Here is a 22,740-nt window from a genome sequence, read left to right as displayed (position 1 = left end):
TATATTCTCTGGGGAAAGAGAAAATAAATTTTAAAATAAGGAAATTTTGAAATATCTGCAAATTAAGTAATACACTGGTAAGTACTCCTTCAGTCAAATAAAAAATCTCAAAGGAAATATTAAAAACAATTGAACTGAAAAGAAATGAATGCACTAAATACCCAAATTTGCAGGATACACTTAAAGTGGTGCTTGCATTGAAATTTGTATTTTTATATGCTTATACCTGAAAATAAAATAAGTTTAAATAACAATTAACGAAATTTAAAAACTGAGACATTCGAAAAGAGGAAATTAAATTCAAAATGGATCGTATATCTAAATGTAAAGTGAAAAACATAGGGCATAAAAACAAAACTTCATAACCTTGAGGCAGGTCCATAACTTTAGATAATACTCAAAACACAAGGACTATAAAATAAAAATTTTTAATCTGGTCTTCAAAAATATTTAAACCTTTTGGTTCTTTAAAACAAATCCCTCAAAAATGGAGAAGTAAAACACAGGCAGAGAAAAACATTCTCAATACATTTATCTGACAAGAACTATGTGTCTAAAACACATTCAAAAATCATATAATCTCATAATTAGAAGACAACGCACTCAAATAAGAAAAGTAAACTTCTTATTTAATAATTTCCTGAAAGAAGATATATGATGGCTAATAATACAGGTAAATATTTGGCATTAGGATGTACAAACTTTAACCACAATATGATCCCAAACAGCATTTCATTCACACATTAGAATGCCCCAAGTTAAAAAGATAGACAATACCAGTTGTTTCCTTGGATCCGGGGTAACTGAAATTTTCATATGTCACTGGTGGAGGTATAAGATGTTAAAAGCACTTTGGAAAACAGTTTGGCAGTTTCTTATAAACTTTAGCACCCATTTAACATTGACAGCAATTCCACATGATTAATAAAAAATATAACTGCAGCAATACTTATATTTCTAACAGCCTTATTAATAATAACCCAAAGGTGAAAACAACCCAAATATTCACCATCTAAAGACATGATGATGTATAATATTGTGGTATACTCCTAGAATTGCATACTACTCAATAATAAAATGAACAAAATACTGTACAGTCAGTGCCATTATTAATTCCCCCAAAAAATGTTTGGCTGAGTGAAAAAGGTAAGCTTTCAGAGAGTACATACTGTATATTTATATTTATATAAAATTTAAGAAAAGTCAAAAATAATCTAAGGTGATATAATCAGATCTATTTCTTGTTAAGAATCTGGTATGTACTAGGTTATCTTCTAACTCCTCTCTTGACAGTGGGCCAAAGAGAAAAAGATCTATTCCCTACATTTTCCCAGGGATTGGTACTATACACATGTAAAATAAAAGACATGATATAATATCAAGCAATGAAAAGTTACCAGCAAAAAAAGACTGATGGGTGTGAAATTTTAGCCAGGGTGCTACTTGAGGGGTGACAAGTGTCCAAAGACCTGAATAGCAAGAGACCAAGCAAAGGGATCTGTGGAGTAAGAGTGCTCCAGGTAAAGGGAAGGGCAACGTAAAACTTCTTGCACTTATTTTTTTTTTCTAGTCTGTGAAGCTACAAACACGTTAAAACAAATAATACTCATATTAATTTTTAGAATCAGTTAATGAATTCTGATATAATTTAAGTTCACTTGCATATTAAGATTTTGAATCCTGAGAGTTGTATCAATATCACTTTCTTCTGATACATGCGGTTTATGACCTTGAAGATCTCATTGATTTTTCATGTTATTACATTTGGATCAGCTCAGTATCATATCCATGAGAATTAGAACAGGCTAACAAAAATATAAAATGCATTGTATTATTTGCTTTTTAAAAATGTCTTCATGGAAAGAGGAGAATTTTCCTCTTTACTGTGTGTAAGTGTCTGCCAGCCTTGGACCTCATTATTAAAAAATAACACAGTAATATTCTTAAGGAGCAAACTCAGTATTCAGAATAGAATGCTGATATTATGCAGCATGCTTTTTCTTTTTTTCTGTTTTTGGTTGCTTCTTAATTCAAATAAAAGCACTCATAAGTGCCTAATATTTATCAGTTTATATACCAGGCAGTTCACTTATAACAAAACTTTGTATGTGTTTATATATACACACATATATATGCACATATACACACCACGTATATTTTGTATAAATAAAAATGTGCTGTATTTTTATATATTTAATCGATGTGTCTATACATTTATATCACAACTGATGAGTATTTATCAAATATATGTATGTATACTTGCATTATACACATACACACTATATATATTACAGATGAGAGATACATATATATATATATTACAGATAGGAAAGCTAATACTCTGAAATGTTAAATAATTTGCCTAATGCCAAATACAGTTCATTCCAAGGTCTGCAAAATTTAGATTTCTTTGATGCCAAGAAAATAGAAGCTGGTTGAGGACTGAAGACTTTAGGAGGGTAGATAAAACATATACTATTTGCCCTAGTTTGTTTCATGCTGTGATAACAGAATGCCCAAGGCTGGGTAATTTGTAATGAACAGAAAGTTATTGGCTCAGGACTCTGGAGGCTGGAACGTTCAAGATCAAGGGACAGGCATTTTGTGAGAGCATTGTTTTGTCATCTCATGGCAGAAGAAGGAGAAAGAGAGAGAGAAAAAAGAGGGCCAAGCTCACTCCACTGCTGAGATAAGGAAGTCAGTCCTGCAATAATGCAGGAATGACGTTAATCTTTTCATGAAGGCAGATCCCTCATGGCCTAATCATCTCTCATTAGGCCTCATTTTCCAACACTGTTAAATGAGGTTAAGTTTTCAACACGTGATTTTTGTGGGACACAGTTAAACTATAGTACTAGTATATGAATAGTGAGAATCCATCTCCAATTACCACACCTTCACTCTTTAAACGAGAAGTTGTTAAGGACAATGCCAAGTGTCTGGATAAGATTTTGAAGAGTTTTATATTGTATGTAACAATATTTGGTAGGGGGTAATTTATTTATGTAAGTGGGAAAATTACATGAGGACTTAAGTAACATTTTAGAAAGACTCAATAGAAACTCTCTGAATTGTACTTGGCCAAAAATCAAACTCTATAAAACTCAAATTGACAAATTTTCCAAACATAGTCTAGCATGTAAACAATTTGCTTTATCAGTGTTTCTGATTCAGAAAAACTGAACTGATTCAGTTCAATTATGTAAGACTAATGCAAATATCTTACTGTTTTTTAATAGCAAATATCTTGATGTGTGTGAAATTTTAGCTCTTGATACCTAACAGGTATAAATCTACAAGCTCACCAGGCAATCTCAGACATTTTAGGTTAGAAATAATAGTGTGGGCCACATGGGAACCTTGACATGAAATTTGGAATACACAATCACACTCCTTGTCCATCAGTGACTTCATTGCATCCCATTTTTCTCTGTTTCATGGGATCTATATAGTTCCACGCATCTCCACTTCTTATTCCCCTGTAGTGAAGGTCCCTAGAAAACATTCAAGGTTTGCTTTTTACATAAAATTGATTCATTATGATCAAATGTGTGGATGTTATTATTACTATCCAGAAATTTATTATAATCAGATGTCACAATACTTTTACTTCATTTATTACATAAATGCAGAGTTTGGACATTATGCACATTAGTCTCAGAGGGGCAGGTTTCATTTTCTTCCACGTGTAAAATTTACAGTCGTCCTTTAACCCATTGGTTAAAATCCCAAGCTGAAGTCAGTTCTACCACTAATATGAACTTGGACAAGTTACCTGACTTATTTGTGGTCCAGGTTCTACATCTGTGGATATTAATCAGCCAAAAACCTAAATGAGTTAACTGATATAAAGAACATAGAAAATGACTGAACACTTAATTATTACACAGTACACATTGTTGCTTGTGTTACCAATATTATCTTTGTAACTGAATCTTATCTTTATGCCTTAACAATTAACCAGTCATTCAAAATATTTTCCATTTTCATGCTCTGAACATTTCCTAGCTCTGAATAATGGACTAGCTTTAATTTAAAAAAAGTCAAAAGATATATTGTTTATCAAGTATTCAAGAAATTACATTTTTGGCCAAAAATATCTTCTTCTTTCTATGGAATGGCTTAGTGAAATGGATACACATGCTGCTTATTTTTAAGAGTTCAATTATGTAAGACTAATGCAAATATTGTGCTGTTTTTTAGTAGCAAATATCTTGTTATTAAATACCTGTTTTATTGGTGTCATAGAATTGTTTGAACTAACATAAAATATTGTGACTCATGCTCTGGAAATTATTTATTCCTTATATGATGATGGCAATAGTGAAAGAAAAGTTCATTGATGGCTGGGCGCGGTGGCTCACGCTTGTAATCCCAGCACTTTGGAAGGCCGAGGCTGCGGATCACGAAGTCAGGAGATCGAGACCACGGTGAAACCTCGTCTCTACTAAAAATACAAAAAATTAGCCGGGCGTGGTGGCGGGCGCCTGTAGTCCCAGCTACTCGGAGAGGCTGAGGCAGGAGAATGGCGTGAACCCGGGAGGCGGAGCTTGCAGTGAGCCGAGATCGCGCCACTGCACTCCAGCCTGGGTGACAGAGCGAGGCTCCGTTTCAAAAAAAAGAGAAAAGTTCATTGATATGTTTCTTCAACTTTTCAGGCAGGAACAGAAGACTTGGGAAACTAGCCTTGTGGCTGATATTTGTTCTTTTTTTCTTATAAAATCTAAAAATAAGCAAAAATATATACAAACAGAGAGTCTAAAAGAGATAAAATGAAAGTTTACATACAGTATGCCTTGGCGAGAAGAGGGATATTTAGATTGCATTTACTTTGGCTGGAGAGAGACATCATTTGACAGATAAAGCAATAAACACAGTCAGTTTCAAAGCTGTTGTTGAAACTTTGAAAAATCTTTCTAAACTATAAATTATCAAAAATATTAACTTAAAACCAGTTGTAGTTACATTTGTAAAAGTACTTATGAGTTATAATATTGATTTTCTCCTATTTGTAATTTAAAACATTTATTCATATGCTATATTCCATGTTTATGACACAATATCTCTATTTATTTGCTTCTTTTTTCCTGAAACAACATCTAGATATTTGAAAAGATTTTCTAAGTAACAATGCTGAAACATTAGGGAAAATTATGCATAGAAATTATATAAATTTTTAAATTATTTTCTTTTTTTCTGTGAATAATCAGGAGACCCCTGTATATTTTGATAATATCTATTTTGTATCTTAAATCGAGTTACTTTGTCATACAGTCATGACAGTTTTAATGTGTAAGTTATACCTTTTATACCTCCCTTGCTATTTAAGGTTCTATATTACATACGTGATCAAATTAGTCTAAGTGATCAGGACTATTCTTATTTTTAACACAACTGTCTAATCTTGGTTTTACAGCTTCTTCTACTTGGGCAAGTTGTCAGAATTCTTTATAATATAAACCTGCAGTTTCACAGGCATGTTGGCATTTCACATCAAAGCTACACAGTGATGTCTGCTAAACTGAGTAACATTTGGGGATCAGGGTAAACTCTTTGGAAAGGAATTTATAGACTTGCATGCATTATGTACGTAAGTTATACTGTGAAATTATTGTAGTATTCAGATCAACAATCATCACAGGCAGTATATCTTCTCAGTCAACCTAAATAATTTGTGATTGTGATAGTTGAACGTGCCTAACACACTATTCTATGTTCAACATAAACACATGGCTTTTCAGGTGATGAAAAGGAAATTCAGTATAACTGGAGTCACTACTTTCCTCTGCCTGTGGGTGGAAGCAAAACATTTGTTTTGAATCAACAATTGTCTATTGCATATGTGGGCATTTATCTTTATGGAGTGTGTGTGCGTGTGTGTGTGTGTGTGTGTGTGTGTGTGTGTTTGGGTGAATTTACTTGTACAACTTGATTGAAATTACGTATCTCATTATATTGTGTTGTTTTCCCCGATATGTCTTTACTGACTCCACTTGAAGGAGAAATATTCAAAAAACAACCTAATGAATTGTATATTTTGTTTGCTTATTTATTTGTTTCCCATCATAGGTAAGTATGGATCTTGTCTAACGGACCTTAACATTCTGTGTTTGATGCTGGCCCTTCTCTCTCTTTCTAATCCTTAATACTATCCCAGTGTATCAGGATCTGTGTTTTTTCTTGAGTGAAAAAGATTTTTTTTTAAATTAGAGGTCATAGTTTTATTAAGTAGACAGGAAGAGCTATTTTTTAATATGCTGGGAATTTAAATGATTACAAAATATTCTTCAAGTTTAGAATAATACGTATTTTCTATACTACTGAATAAGAAATACTGAAACTATTATCTTCTTAAGGCAGTATTTTTTTTTTCGCAGGGAAGTACTTTAAATCCTCAATACTAGGGAGGATGTTTGGTAGGAGAAAAGAAAAAAAAATGAAGGAAATTGTGCTTATATAAATTTGAAGAAAGACTTCCAGGCACTACTTAGACTAAAGTGGAAACAGCGCATGTCCTATAGTAGTCACTCAATAAATATTTAATGAATCAAAAATGCTTTCAAACCTTTCAATCACGTAGAAGAAAGTATATATAATTAGAAAGCATTTTGCAAAAACTATTTAAGAAAGGCTGTTAAAGAACTTATTTTCACTAAATGATAAGTTTCTGAATTTCCAGCATTTGCACAGATTTGTGCCATTGCAGCAAGACAGGAAATTAGCTAGAGCTGTGGCAATAGAGTCATGGGTACTGTATGTTTGAAGCAGCAATTTTCTGTAATTTCAAGACCAAACTCTGAATGAGTCCAAAAAGATTCTAAGGACACTGTGATTTACAAATGAGTCTAGGGTAAGAAAATGCTTTGTGCATATGGCAAATATAGGTGCGGCATGGGGCTTGAATTTATAGAATTAGAAGGAAAAAGACAGTGACTCCCCAGAGCAGCGATGTTCTGGTCACAACTGGATTGCCTATATCATATATGAAAATAGATGATTATTGCATCACCTTCTACTCATGGCCAAAATGGCTCAGGACATTTCACCTATAACTTGTCTCTACAATGAGCTCCTCGCAGAAACTACTAGCAAATATGCATTGTCTTGTGAGTTAAAATTAGTAATTTCTGACCCAACTATTCAAAGATGTGAATGTATTTTACATTAATAATAAAACACATTGTAGTTTTTTGTGACAATGCTTATTTATGGTTTTTAAGTCAATATTTGTGTGTGTGTGTGTGTGTGTCTGTCTGTCTGTGTGTCCATCTGTCTGCCTGTGTGCTTAATTAGAGGTTTATTCTCTATATATCATTTATTTCACAAGTTTTTTTTTTTTTAGGTGAAAGATTGTGTGGTATATCAAAAAAGAAAAGAAAGTTTTCAAGGACTGTAAGCAGAAGTAACCGAATGGAGTGAATCTGTTCAAAAATTTAAATTATTGTCTTCCTGTACAGCTTGTGTTGAGGAAAACAAAGACAATATTTTTTAAAATATTGAAGTATTCTGTTTTGATTTCCTCTTAATTATATTTTATTTCTAACCTCAATATCCTTATTTGGGAGGGCCCTTCTGGGAAAGAGGATAGGTAGCTAAGCTCAGAACAAGGCATTAGCTTGAAAACCAAGGTTAGTGGCAAGACAGAGTTGCTAACTTCCTAAAGCTTCTAGATAACATATTGTGGACCAAGCCTGAATTATATATATTTTATATATATAGAATATATATTCTATATATATTATAATATTTAATATATATAATTATGTATATTATTATATATAATATAATGTTAAAATATATATTATAATATATAATTATATTGTATATTAAAATATATATTATAATATATAATTATATTGTATATTATAATATATAATATTGTTGACTCGCTTCTCTTGTATGACTCTGGAAGGAGGCACTGGAGGCACAGCGTCCTCAAAACATCCTTGTTGGATCAGAGTGATGAGCTGAAACAGGGCCTGAGAATGTGTTTTTCTCAGCTTATATAAGTGTCCAGATGTTCTCATGTACTTAAAGATAGACAGAGAAGGTGGTCAAAGGGACTGATGAGGAGTTTCTCAGTGACAATCACAGCTAAGCGAATGAGTGATTGGAGAATGAAACCTACAGGGAAGACTGTATTCATCTTGAGATCAAACAGGCCTGGTCTCCGGTTGGACCAGACTTCATGACAGAAATTGGCTACTGTTCCCTACGGGCGTTTTATGAGCTTAAAAAAATAATTTCAGTTGTTCTCTTCTTTATTCAGTCATATCCCCAAGATATTGTGTGTGCCATATAACCAGTTACATTTTAAAAATAATTATTTAATACCAAAATGGCATAATTTTAGCTGAGATATAACTTCAGTACACAACCAGAAGGAAGAAAGAAACAGATGCAAATTGGAGAAGAATTTATTGTGCTGAAGTGTGGCCACATATGAGCTTTAACAAGTTAAAAGCAGTTACTATTTTAGTAATATGTTGTTATTATTATCAGTTAAGGTATCAGCACAAGAACTTTGGTCTTCCCTAGTGAAATTGTACACATTAAGAGAAAGTAATTTCTGAAGGAATCTATAAATAGAGGGGGATGTCATCAACTATAACAAATTTAAGAAATGAAACATATATATTAATGATTTTAAAATCAGATCTAAGAGATCACTTTGCACCTCAGATACCATGAATCAAATAATTATGGACTGTAACATGTGATGGACTGGTTCGCTACCATTGTGAATAAGTATAGCACAAGGAAATTGAGTTTAAAATTTAAGAATAATTTATTGCATAAGAATCTAATACACATCAGTGAGATAGCCAGAAATGTCTTGCTCTGATGGTCTTTAGAATGTGATTTAGTCTTTATGCATAGCTAAAAATATGAGGAAGAGCCACACATCTTCTGAAGTAATTTCTTTCATGATTTTTTAATTTTGAAATATTTCCTTATATTTATTGTACTCTGTGTTTTACAGGCTGTCTCACTCATTCAGATATACACACATCTACACTCTTTCAAACATGGCTAACGCTTAAGCAAAAATGCTCATGATTATTTATATATGAACTTCTGTAAATTTTATCTCACAAATGTTTAATCTAAAGGTGAAGCCATTGCTTAATTGCTGTCCATATAGAAGAAAATGCTTGAGAAGATCTTACGGATATGCTGATTTCTTTTTCTCACAAGTGATGACAGTATACAAAATTTGATATTAATCCTTGATCTATTTTTGTATTAAAACACAAATATATTTCCACAGCCATTTGTAAAGAAAAAACCTATAATTCTATAAATTCATCAGTCCTCTTTACATTAAATAGTAATGATTTCTGGTGAGATTTTTAAATAATTAATATGGCCTCTTAGCTGAACAGCTTATTCCGTCAACTGCTTTTATGAATTTATTTTCTATTAAGAATCACGAAGCAATATTTAGTCTAATGCAAGACAACATTCCAAGCTACATATTTCCTATGAGAAAGGGGAAGATAGTAAACTAGTCTGTATCTCATAAAGAGAAGGAATATGAAGTAGAAAGATTATATAATTTGTAGTTCACAACTAGATATTGGTAGAGTGAAGAAATCAGATTATCCTGCCTCTCTAAGCATAAACCAATGCTTTCTCAACGTGCAAACTCAATATGGGTTAAATCAGGAGCAACAGACTCTTCAGTCTAAAACTTGTGATTTGGGGTACAAAATGTCATACACTAAAGCATAATTTAATCTCCAAACTCTTCAATGTAGTTCAGTTAAAGAATTTAAGATGAGTTTGTTTCAACTGTTGAGTTAAAAAATGGACGTCTGAATTCACTTCATTATCACTTTGATGTGTGAAAATTATGGAGGAACTCTCTTCCAGGAAGACTTCAAGACTATGCTGTTTTTGAAACAATAATTCTCACTCCTACTGTTCTTTGAAATGAGGCTGTTTTGTCAGCCTCATTTCAAAGTGGGGAGTGGGTGCAGTGAGGAGAATGTTGCTTCATGTAGCCATGTGATACTTCAGGTAAAGGCAGAACTTGTGAGAAATTCCCCAATGAAGAGAAAAGCAAATCTACACAAAGGAACTGCAGCTTTTCAGATGTTATATTTTGCAAGTCATCTTTGTTCTCCTACCTACCCTCCTTCTTGAAGCAATGATTAAGCTTTTCTTTGCCAGCGGCTAAATTAAGGTGACAGAAAGTGAAGAAACGATGAGTTTTTCCGGAGGTCTTGAACTTGTGCCAGTTTGCCTGTTTGACTATGCATGAGGGATGGCAGCACTCTGTCAAGAAAGGCAATGTTTGGTGTCATGATCTCAGTCTGGTTGCATTCCTTTTCCTTTGGTGTGGGCTAGGGTAACTCACGATGACAGGCAAGAGTAGGGATAAACTTTTAAATACGTACACCCAGACTATAAAGAAAAAAAGATGTTGTGACTAGTTTAGTTCCCTTTAAAAACAATGAAGTCTGTGCTAACTCTTATAGAAAAGTTTGAGACACTTGGGATAGAAACTCAATAATACATGGAAGAAAGGATTAAAACACAAGGAATTTACATTTATAAGGTGAATTTTATCTGTATGAAAAATTGATATTTTCATAATATAATCATTTATCTTCCTGGTCCACTTTAAATATCATATGTAATCTGCTATTTTTTCCTTTATAAAAGAAAATAAACAAATATAGAACATGTATTTTCTTTATAAAAATGCGCTCTTACAAACTGTATTTTACAGACAAGAAAATCAACGGTCAGAGAGGTTACGTGTCTTCTCCAGGTCACATAGGTAATAAATGTTGGAGTCAGATTTCTAACCCAGGTAGTCTTGCTCCAAAGTCTGCATGATTACCTACTTTACTATATAGGTTAAATAATTGAGATTTCTCACACTGACATGAAACCAAAAGGACATTGATACACAGAGAGCAAATAAACGTCTTAATGTGGTTTGCAGGTTTGAGTTATGGGTTTGGGGAGGGAAAAAGTAAGCTTGTAAAGTTGTGACAAAAGTGGACATTAGAGTTTACATTTTTAAGCCCTAGAAGCCCTAGGTTGTGGCAAGGTCCAGAGTGTCCCCATGCATTGGATTGTTACAGCAAAGAGGTGCTGGGAATTAAGTGTACAGTGTTTCATGAGTCTTACATGTGAATTTTCATTTTACCCTGAAACAAATATTGGATTAAAATGTGGTCAAAAATAGGGGTTGGAAAGGGTAAGTCATATGGTGTGGCCCCAAAGAGAGGTATTATTCTACAAAAGGAACTTGTAATAGTTTGAACATGACTAAAGAGGAGTTAACTTGTCTTCTGGCAAGTGGGTTGCAGCCATTGAAGTAGCCTGTGGTATATATGGGAAGGCTGTGTATACGAAGAAAAAAAATTGCCATTAATCTGTAAATGGCCTCGGACTCTGGCATTAACCTAAACAGACTTCTTTTTGGAGAGAAAACCCATCAAAAACTGATATGTAAATTAAGAGAAAAAAAAAACTTTCCTCTCCTTTTAACCTCAACCCTAGCATATGTCCTTAGTGGTATAGCCATAAATAAATGATGGAACTATGTTAACTACACTAACTATAAGCTCAAAGGCCTTTTCTTAAGTTAATCGTGTTTTTCAGAGTTCTCCACCTCTGTAATCAACTTACCCTTATGGAGTTGATTGAAATAAACAATCACACTCTGAAATGTGTCCCTAAATTATCATAAATGGTAAATGTAACAACAATGCAGCAGGGAAATTGCCTTGTTCAAGAATGATATGATGTTTATAGATAAATCGCTTAAATGCAAAAGATATCATGTGTTGCAATGAGTGTCTCTTCTTTTCAACATTATATTCTACAACGGAACAAATGCACATGCATTTTTGTATCTGCTTCAGGGAACTCTCACATATTTTATTATCTATATTTTTAGTGGTGCTCCCTGACTGCTCACACTGCTGGAGTGCCTGGCATTGGGGACAGAAAAGCAATGTACCGTGGTCAAGAGTAACTATAATAGTAGTTTCATTTTGAGCAGGCTCTTTGCCCAAATCCTAATTCAAGTGATGCTAAAGAGCTCTCTAGAGGTTGTAAAGGAAGGCAATTGCAAATGCGTAGCCCACAAAATTACTTTTACTTGGTTTGAAGGATACTTACTGAAAAGTTTTCATTCTACTGTTCTTCATTGTTAGATACTCAGATTCTACAAAGTGGGCCAGGCAAAATGCTGCAGTATTTGGCCAAGAGGCCAATTGCAAAAATGGAAGATCATTGTATTATTTTCTTAAACAATGTTTTGTATGTACAATAAACCATACAGTCCTCTGAAACAAATATTTTATTTTCTCAATTTTAACAGATGAATTACAATTTATATGTGGTTCATAATAAATGAATATCACTGGGCTTGGGTTTCTCAATGGAAAACCTTTAGTACAGTGTAGGTGATCCTAGTTTTGTTCTTATTTTTGTTCACATGTAATTTAAATTTATTTCTTTAGAAATATCTGCATTTGAGCTTTAACTTTTATTTATGATAAAATATTAATGCAAATATTCAATTAAAACAAGGCAGATATTTCCGCACTCCTATCCTCATTTTCCATGATATCTTCCAGTTCTTGATTATCATGAGTAAGCTCATTTTTTACACATGTGTAGTAATAGTCTGGATAGACTTTTATATTTTACTGTGTTTTCTCATCCATCTCCTTTCACCCCACATTGCAGATATCCATCTATGCCAACATCATTAAGTAAGCCATCCTTTTTCCATTGTCTTGAAATATTACATTAGTGCATATTAAACTTTCATACATATCAGGCCTGTTTGCACTTCTTTTTTATTTACTTGAGTTTTTAATTTATTTTTCAATGTAATGGCATAGTAGTTTAATATTGGTAATGTCATAGTTTCTTTTCATATATTCTTTATATTCTTTATATTTTCTACAAATTATCTCTTATAGACAAAAGATACACAGTATCTACAACCCAACAAAACCACAAACCTACAACCCAGGTATGTTTTCCCGTCTTTGTTTTATAGTTTCCATGCCCATTCTTTGCAGATGTTTTTTTCATCCACCTGTCTAGTTGATTAATCATATTATCTCCATTGCATTTTTCAACTCTTGCAAGTTATTAATGTTCTTTTCATGAGTATATAATATTTTCATTTGTACACTTGACTTAAAATTTGAAGTTCATCGAATTCGTCATCCCCTTCTTAACCATTCACGAACATTAGAACATGTGGACTCTCTCCATCTTCCATATGATTTTATTATATTATTTTGTTTCATCTTGTTTTTAATTCATTCTCTAAGTCAATCATTTATTAATTTTGCTTTAATCTAAAATAGTTATTTGGAATTTACCAGAATGATTTCCTTCTTTCCAGGTCTTCTTTCCTTCTTGTTGACATATATACTTTAGAAGTACTGAGAGCCAGCATCTAGAAAAGACAAAATCTCTAAATCTTTCTCTGAAAAGATATTTGATTGTCATTATTTTTGAAAGAAAGTGTGAATAAGCTTAGGTTTTTCTTTTCACCACCCCATTCTCTTAGGGCTTTGAGTTTACTGCTGTAGGTTCAAATGTGCTCTCGATGCAAAGCCTTGTTCTTCTGCTTCCCCCCTGCCCTCTTTCTCCTTCCTCATGTGTGCTCTTGGTTCACTTCCTAGATTTATTCCTGCCTTGCTCAATTCTCTCCTCCTCAGAGAGGACATCCCTGGGCTCACCTGCTTTCACCTCCCACACTTTATCAGGGTGCATTATCATTTTTTATCTGGCATTACATAGATATTACCTGTCTCTCTCATTTGAAGGTCCAAGTTCTAAGATTTTATTTCATTTGGTGCAATATCACTTGTGCCTAGAACACTGCCTAGGTTATGGTTGGCACTCAAAATTTGGTTGCTGAAAGAATTTGTAAAATTTATATAATTTATAGTGGATATTGTACTATATTCTTATTCCTCTGAAATAGTGATTATCAATCCTGGTTGCACATTAGAATCACCCAAGGAATTTTAAAAACATACGTGTATCCATATCCCACTCTGAACTTTCTGATTCAACTGAGCTGTCTGGTGGCCCAAAGTCAGTGTTTTTAAAAAGCTACCCAGGATTTTCATTTCTCTCGCGGTTTGCTTCTCTGAATGGAATACAAATCTATTTGTTAATTAAATTTCAATTTCTCAAATTTAAAGCACATTTCTTAGTGCTTTTCTAGTTTATGCCAAGGCATATTAACTATACCTTTAGAATGAGATGATCATTCCCAACATCACAAAACTTTTTCTATTTTCCCTCTTCTTTCCCTCACATTGACAAAAATCTTCAGAAGCCTTATTTTCCTTCCCACTAGCCCACATACAAGTAGAGACTATGAGGCATTTAAAATGCTGTTTTGATTTTATATTCCCCACATCCTTTCCAAAATTTGAATTTTTTATGCTTCCTAAAAAGTTTTAATTCCATATTATATATAACAATGTGTATAACACATGCTTTTGGTGATTTACTCAAAACCATTTGGTAGTTCTTTCTTGCTTACCGGACTCCATGATTTCTTGAAGGGCAAAGTGCCCACCTCTAATCGATAAATTATTGTCAGCCTAAGACAATCATAATCAGATTCCCCTTTCCCAAGGATTGTTTTATGTATAGACATACCTTCCAGTTTGGGCCAATCAGTAATTACAGGAATGCTGTTATTGTGCTTACGAGACAGATATTTCTGTCTGATAAAAGATAAACATCAGAAAAAATGACCATTACTTTTCTGCTTCCTTTTTTTCTGTAAGAATGTGATGTTTTGTTCTGCAGTAGCAATCCGTGACCATGAAGTGATAGCATCATTAAAATGGTAAAATGGAAGGATAGGAAGGGCCAGTAAAACCAAAACCAGCAACAGCAGTAACAGCCACCACAGCAAGAGAAGCATGGGACCCTTACTACCAGAGTTCTTGGAAAGTACAAAATAAATGTTTATTTTTCTGTTATTCAGAATTTCTGTGGCTTGCAGTTTAACACAATAAAACTAGACACAAATTTCATTTCAGTTTCGAAAGCCTCTTATTTAACATATTTTTAAACTGTCAATCACACTATCATCACCAGTTTGAATTCAACTATAGTACATTGTAAGATGCATCACTCACCACTCTTTATATTCCCTTTTCTCCTCCCTCATGTTGAAGTTAGAGCATTTTATATTGACACTTTACTGAGGCACCTTTGAATCTTTGCACATATGTGAACATAAATTTCCTGTGCCTTAACGATGTATTATTCTTGTGTCCCAATCTTTTTGCTAAGAAATCTGAAAAGTAATTGCATTGTTTTTTGGCTTTTAGTGTTGTAGATTTAAAGCCCCATGCTGGTCTGGTTCTCTTTTCCTTGACCCCTTTATGTTAGGAAGTATATAAGATTTCCTTTCTCTTTCAGGATTTTTAAAGGGACATTCAGAGGGCTTTATATTTTTACTAATCTTCTCTAGAAGTTTGCCTCAATTTGTTCCTTTACTTCTTCTAGATTGGCCTGGTAGTGTAGCTCATGCCTGTAATCCCCATGCTTTGGGAGGCCAAAGCAGGAGGGTTGCTTGAGCACAGGAGTCTAACACCAGCCTGAGCAACATAGCAAGACTCTGTCTCTAATTTAAAAACATACGTATTTTTGAAACATTTTAATATGAAATCTCCTCAATTTATGCTCCAGTAGTCTCAACTTCTGTCTTACTGTACCTTTGCACAGTGTCATGAGATACATGTTTTTGATCTTCTTGGTTACTGTTTCAGTTTTTTTAAAATTTTATTTATTTTATTTTTTAGACGGAGTCTCACTCTTGTCGCTCAGGCTGGAGTGCAATGGTGTGATCTTGGCTCACTGCAACCTCCGCCTCCTTGGGTTCAAGCAATTCTCCTGCCTCAGCCTCCCGAGTAGCTGTGACTACAGGCACCTGCCACCATGACTGGCTATTTTTTTGTATTTTTAGTAGAGACAGAGTTTCACCATGTTGATCAGGTTCCAGGCTGGTCTCAAGCTCCTGACCTCAGGTGATCCCCCAGCCTCAGCCTCTCAAAGTGCTGGGATTACAGGCATGAGCCACCTCACCCGGCCTGTTTCAGTTCTTAATAGTGATCATCTTCTCATTAAATTATTTGACAAAAATATACCGAATGCTATTTTTTAAGTAAATATTTTAGAAGTCTACTTGAAAACTTTGTTTTCCAATGTTTCCCAAAACACTTATGTTTTAATGAAGTCATATTCTGGGTTCAAGCTTGATTTTCCTTTTTCTGATTATTGAGTTTCTTCTGGTTATTTATGTATGTATTTCTTTATCTCTGCCAGCTGAAGATTTTTCCAGGCCAATCTGTAATATCACTGACCATATAGTAGTAAAAATAAGAGTGGTCAATGTCTTGTGGGCCATTGGTAAAGATTTGACAAATCATGTATTCTTTGCTGAGAAATAAGGGGAGGTGTTTCTGCCCCCAGATTTCAGTTGATACAAACAGCAGTTGTGTCCCAATCTCAGGGCCCAGAAAAGATGGTCAGAACCAGCAAAACACTCAATAGCACAGTCAAGTTTGACTGGCTGGATAAGTTGCAGAGAGTCTTAATTAATTAGCCCATGTATTTTAATTTACAGTTTTATGGTTTCCCCATTTTTCCCAAAGAAACATTTGTTTTTTACTTCACCAATCCTTTAGGAAATAAGGCCTGAAATACATATTCCAGAATGTAAGCCTCTTTCCATCTAAAGAGGCATTTAAGATGTTCATAGAAAGATAAAGTTAGGGATAGTTTCCAAGCATTCCAAAGCTTATTGTTATTTCTAAAGCCCATTTTAAAGGACTTTATAATTTAAGATGTCATCTGTTTCCATACCTCATATATAGTTTATGTCATAACTGGGAAGGATAAGTAAAAATAGAAAAAAATTCCTGAAAGTACAGACTGAAATTTAAACTCAAAATTTATTATTAGAACTATATTCAATATCCTTTATATTATTGGCTACTATGTCAAATATGCTTTGTGGTATATGAATGCACTGAGTGGAAAGAGCACAGATTTTCTAAGATTTTGTTTAAGATGCATCAAATGGATATGCTCGCTTACAAAATACATAAAAAACAGATATATTTTTTGAGATTAATGAATTAATTTTTAAAAATACAAACATTAAAGTATCTAAGAATTTTTTGCATACCTATATAAACTGAAACCTGTACACATTTATAACATTATTTTGATAATTAAAATGATAATATTAAACTGGAGTAAACTCATGCAGTATGCACCATACTGAATTTCCCTAAACTGGTGGCTCTCAAACATTCTTAACGTGTGTCAGAATCATCTGGAGAGTGCATTAAAACAAAGATTGCTAGATGCCACCCACAGAGTTTCTGATTCAGTAATTCTGGCATAGGGCCTGAGAATTTGCGTTTTTAGTAATTTCCTAAGTGGTGCTACTTTAGGAAGTCTGGGGAATACAATTTGTTAACCATTGCTCTAGACACAGATGTCCTTGAGTCACTTCAAAAATTCATTAAAACCTTTGACAAAGCAATAGCATACTTAGTTGTTCATATTTTGTTTGCTAATCTTTTGTCTTCCCTTTTGGTTTTACTTTTTTAAGAAAAACAAAGCAGCATGGTTTCTCTACTCTGCTCCTTTCTCCAGGTTTCAAACGGGTAATGCACAAGGGTAGATTTCTTTGTTAGTTATAGAGTGAATGTTCAGCCTTGAAGAGCTGAAGCAGTGTGCTTTACTGGCAAAGATGAACCATAAAGCGGCATCGTCCTTCCCCATGACAGTCTGTGATGAGTGATCTGTGGAATGGATAAAAGCAAAGTAGCTGCTGTGTGGCATTCACTTTTACTGTAAATGATATCATATGTTTGCATTTACTTTAAACGTGATCAAATGTAATAGGAGACAGTGTTGACAGATGCTGAAAAAGTGTTAACCTTTCCTTTTATCTTTCTTGCTTATGTGTATCTTGTATCATAATGCTTCTTGGATAGTTTTATTAGCTGATAGATGAAATGTTGTACAAAATACCCACACAAAGAGTTCCATTGTTAGAAAGAATTGTTTGTAATTCTACAAATGATATAGTCAAACTGCTTGGTTCATGTATATTAACACCAGACTCTTTAAATAAAATGGGTTTGTATAAAAGTGCATTGTTAAAAGAAAATTAATTTGTTTTGATTGTATACTGAATTTGTATTAAGTAATTGAGTCCAGATGTATAGACAATTGGTTTATCCTATATCAGAAAATGATTTTTCAAGAATTCTAACTCAGTTGGTTTATATGAATTGAGAGTACAGTGTTTTTTTTCTTAAAATTTAACAATAAAGCTATGTTAAAAGATTATATTATTACTTTGCGTACTATATATTTATTAAACTAAATAGACATCATATAAAGCAAGTGTTTGTAGGCCTTCCTTGAAGCAGATCAAAGCATTCTGTTTCACTCTGCAAAGTTAATGTAGAGGATCTCTTGGAAATGTATCTTACCCTTACTCTATAACATTGAACATATATATTAGGGCATAAACTTTATTTTATACTGAATGAAATGAGACAACGTTTTGGAATATTAAATTCATCCATTTTTATTTTCCTTATATCTTTCTTGCCTTGCAATTCCAACTCTGAAGCCAGAAATATCTAAGATAGGAAAAGTTGGTTAGTTGGTCTTTTTAGCAAAACGAAAGCAAAGAAAACTTCTAATTATCCTGAGAGTATTTTATTTTATTTTTTTTCATTTTTGTCCTCCCCTGTAGTGTCAGGTGATGCCAGTGGGTCTGTCGTGGGGTCTGCTGGTAAAAAAAAAGAAGTTACTCTGACGGAAGTTGAAGAGAAACAGATGAATTAATGAAAAGATAGAGAACAGTGCAGGTACTAGGGAATATATACCTACCTCAAGAGCTGAGGGAATGTCAGATCAGCCAATAAAGGCTCCTGGCCATAGTCAAAGCCAAAACAAATAACCAAGAAAAAACAAACAAACAAAACCACTTTATGAATTAAGTCCAACACCAAATTTATCAAGTCAAAACTATTTCATAACAGAGGAGACAGAAGGCATATGGGGACTCTCGCATCTCAGGGTAATTTGAAACTAACTGCTACAATGCTCTACAACCCTATTTTTGAGGAAAAAAAAAAGGAAAAGGCAAAATGAAGAGACATTGAGCATTTTTTGTTCAAAAAAACTGTTTAAGTAATCCAAATGAATTATGATTTATACCAGATAGGGGGTTTATTATTTTAACTCACCACCTGGATTGGGAAGAGAGCTGATTAGTTAATACAGAGTGTCTATATATCCTGGTATAGTCAACTTGGTTTGGAAACCAGAATTAGTTCTGCTAATTCCTGTTATCCCAACATCAATTTGATTGATCATTTGTCTTATTTACATTTTTTGATAAACATTACTATTTGTAGTTGCATCACAATAAACTGGAATAAATATCCAGCTTTCTCTACACATCATTAGTAGTATGTCAGATACATGTGCAATGAATGAAATTCTCACTCAAATGCATAGTTAAATCTTAATGACCCAACTCTCTTTTCTCAGCTTTCTCCAAGGACAGCAGGCACAGTTCTTGCTGATAAAATGCTGTTCTGGGATAGTTCATTCTTCTGATATTGGGTGCTAATAGGAGAAGTATTTAATGCTGCTCCTTTTTGAACACTTAGCACACGAGTGAGTTGTGTCTTGGCTACCATTGCAACCTGGGAGCTCCACAGATATGCAAGACTGTTAGTGGAATCAGAGGAAAATAAAAGGTGTTGTAGGTCAGGTACATGAAGAATATGCTCAAGAAAAATAGTCTGAGCTGTCTGTCTGGCGATAGAGAATATAGATAATGCCATTTGCCATTTATCATGTGGTATAAATCTATAATTATTTATCTTATTATTTGGTAATGTTTTGAATATGCAATGACCACTTTTGGCCACCATAAGTGCACAAAGATTCATGTTTAATTAAAAATTAATAAGGGATTTTCCTGTCTCCAAAATTTGATGATGAACATGACAATATATTGTCCACATTCACAAGCCACCATGTAGACTTAAGAAAACCATTAATTATATTAAATACAGAAGACACAATTCATCTGTGAAAGCTTCAGTATCTATTTAATAAAATTAGTCCTTATGGTAAGAAGACTCTGTAAGTTGCAGATAAATATAACTCTGATAACTAACTTATCATTTGGATCAAATAGGTATTTTAGTCTAAACTCATTTTACTCATTTGATTTCAAGTTTTCTTGTGCATTTACAAATAATGAGGCAATTGCTGTTCATGTTGCCTCTGTTAGCAGAAGAAAAACTTCTCAAACAGTTAAGTGACACCAGTTTTATGTCAGTACTATCAGCTGTTAGAAATAGAAATTTAAAGTAAGGTTCATTTTTCTCTATCCATTTCATGGAAACAAAGTAAACCATGTTGGCAGTTAATTCTGTCAAAAATGAGACATCTGATTTTTTTGTGCATGCCACTGTATATTCAATAAATATTTCAATACTGTAGCTATATTTTTGTTGCCTTGTGGTAATAAGTTTAAAAATTTGGTGGCTCATGGTATTATAGAGAAACAATATATTTACTAAATTACTCAAGAAAAATAGTCTGAGCTGTCTGTCTGGCAATAGTATTTATGCCAGAATTATTAAAAGTATTTATGGACTTGGTTGTAAATGCACTTGTTTGTGAAGCACATGTAGCCCATGCTTGTATGTCATCAGATGTAATATTATACAAATTAATCTGTGATTATTAAAATGTTTACAATTTTTTGTAAAACTAACACCAAATGAAAAAGAAAACTTTTAACTTGGCAATCTGCACTGTTTCTTTTTTGGTTGCTGCCCATCCAGAAGTTAATTTAGATTACATTTATGTATTTATAGATGCTAGACAAACAAGTAATTTCACAACATATAATTTTGCCATAGAACTCTTCTTATAAAGAAATAATTACTCAAAATAGAAAATATGGTCAGCAGAAGGAAGAAAATGGGATGAAGAGAAACTGTATATAAGACCTCTTCTAGGGTTCTTAATTTTGAAATTCAGTCATTCATAGCTTGGAACACACTTTGAGAGGATGGGTTTTAATGCAAGTCTAGCCAGAAAGTGAGCTTATAGCTAGTTTTGGAAAGCAAAAGGCAGCTTTACTCATTTCGGGAACCCAGAGCATGGAGCCATGCTGGTCTCCTGAACTCGACTGACCCAAAGTGTAGCCACATGGCTTAATCCACATCAAAATCATATACCAAAAAATGTGTCTCTCTTTCACAGATGTTAGTATCCTTGTATAAAGGCAAAGTTTTTAGATAATCTTATCTAGAAAACATTTTCCTTCTCTTCGCAGAATTTTAGAAGAATGATGAAGACTATCACCTAAAGTCTGAAGCACATGATTTACAAAAATGATTGGAGAGCATGATAGTATGACAGGCTGTATAAATCAATCTTGGGGGAAGAAACAACTCAACAACCAGCAGAAATCCTGATGGTAACTTTGATCTTGGGTTTTGTCCACATGGATCTGATACCTTTCTGTTTTCTCATCATGGGTGTTGATGAATAGGTTTGTGGTTTTCTTTGTCAATAAATAGATGAGTTATAAGCGATGCGTAGCTGTCAGTCAAGATTTTTTTGATATAACATTATTGACCTTTCAACTTACTAACCATGGAAGATTTTGATTCATAAGACATATAGGATGATAAAAGACTCTGAAGATCCTAGGAGGTCTGTGTATAACCATACTGAGTACATATGAAAACAAAAAGTCCTGTAAGTTAAAATTAATTTGAACTCCTTTAAAAATTTCTTTCCAGGTACATATTCCATGTATTTACTCACATAAACCTTTCTATGTGGAACTACTTATATGTAACAATTTAGAAATTCAGATGTGAAAGGTCAAATAATCACATCCCTGCCATCATACAGAGAAGAAAATAGGTATATGAAAATTATTTGCTGTACATAAGATCACATATTTTTTAGTATTGACAATTCTAGAATCAGGATTTGTCTTTTCAGAATTTCTGTTTACTATTATTTTTCACTGCATTTAATATGTATTTCTATATTTGTATTTAGTGTCTGCTTTGGGAGTAAGCAGATACATTGTTTATAAAGGTAGTTTACATAGAGTAAACAATGATTAACCACTACAGTCCATGACAAATGACATCTAGACCATTAATTTTGTTGTTTATTTTTTACTACTTAACTTGTAGATATTTATAACTGGAAAAGAGCTTCCTTTGCGTCCTAGACATTTAGAAGAATGATGAACAGATTGTACCACATAAATTTTAACCATATTACTTCCATAAATGAATTAACAGGAATACAGTTTTAGGTTTTATAAATTAATTTTGAGGGAGAAACAATGGGTTAAAATTAAATCATGCAATACTAGAGAACAATATTAATTTCTTCTACTTTTTCCTTTGAACAAGTGCTCCTCGTATTACTGTGTTCAAGTGACTCCCTTTTCCCATAATCTTATATTAATGACATCCTCAAACTATATTTACATACTTTTCTATATATTTCACTCTGTTCCTCTGAATATAATGTTTATTTAATCATTATCTCCAATACTTTTCTCCTGTTTCTGGTGCAACCTGTTCTCTTTTTCTTCTTGAAATTTTTTGTTTGTTTTTTGTTTTGTTA

The 22,740-nt window shown here is 33.3% G+C and overlaps 1 long non-coding RNA gene across 1 annotated transcript in view; it reads left to right on the top strand.

Moving 5' to 3' along the window:
- Nucleotides 1–13,009, top strand: part of LOC134732770 (uncharacterized) — a 71,303-nt gene extending 58,294 nt beyond the window's left edge. The window contains exon 3 of the long non-coding RNA XR_010116262.1: nucleotides 12,957–13,009. This is a non-coding gene — a long non-coding RNA (uncharacterized lncRNA). The remainder of the gene's footprint in view (nucleotides 1–12,956) is intronic.
- Nucleotides 13,010–22,740: the final 9,731 nt, after the last annotated feature.

Source organism: Symphalangus syndactylus, chromosome 2 (genome assembly GCF_028878055.3).
Source record: "Symphalangus syndactylus isolate Jambi chromosome 2, NHGRI_mSymSyn1-v2.1_pri, whole genome shotgun sequence".
Lineage (NCBI taxonomy): Eukaryota > Metazoa > Chordata > Mammalia > Primates > Hylobatidae > Symphalangus > Symphalangus syndactylus.
The sequence above is the reverse complement of the archived record's forward strand: the minus strand, read 5'-3'. Positions and strand labels throughout refer to the sequence as shown.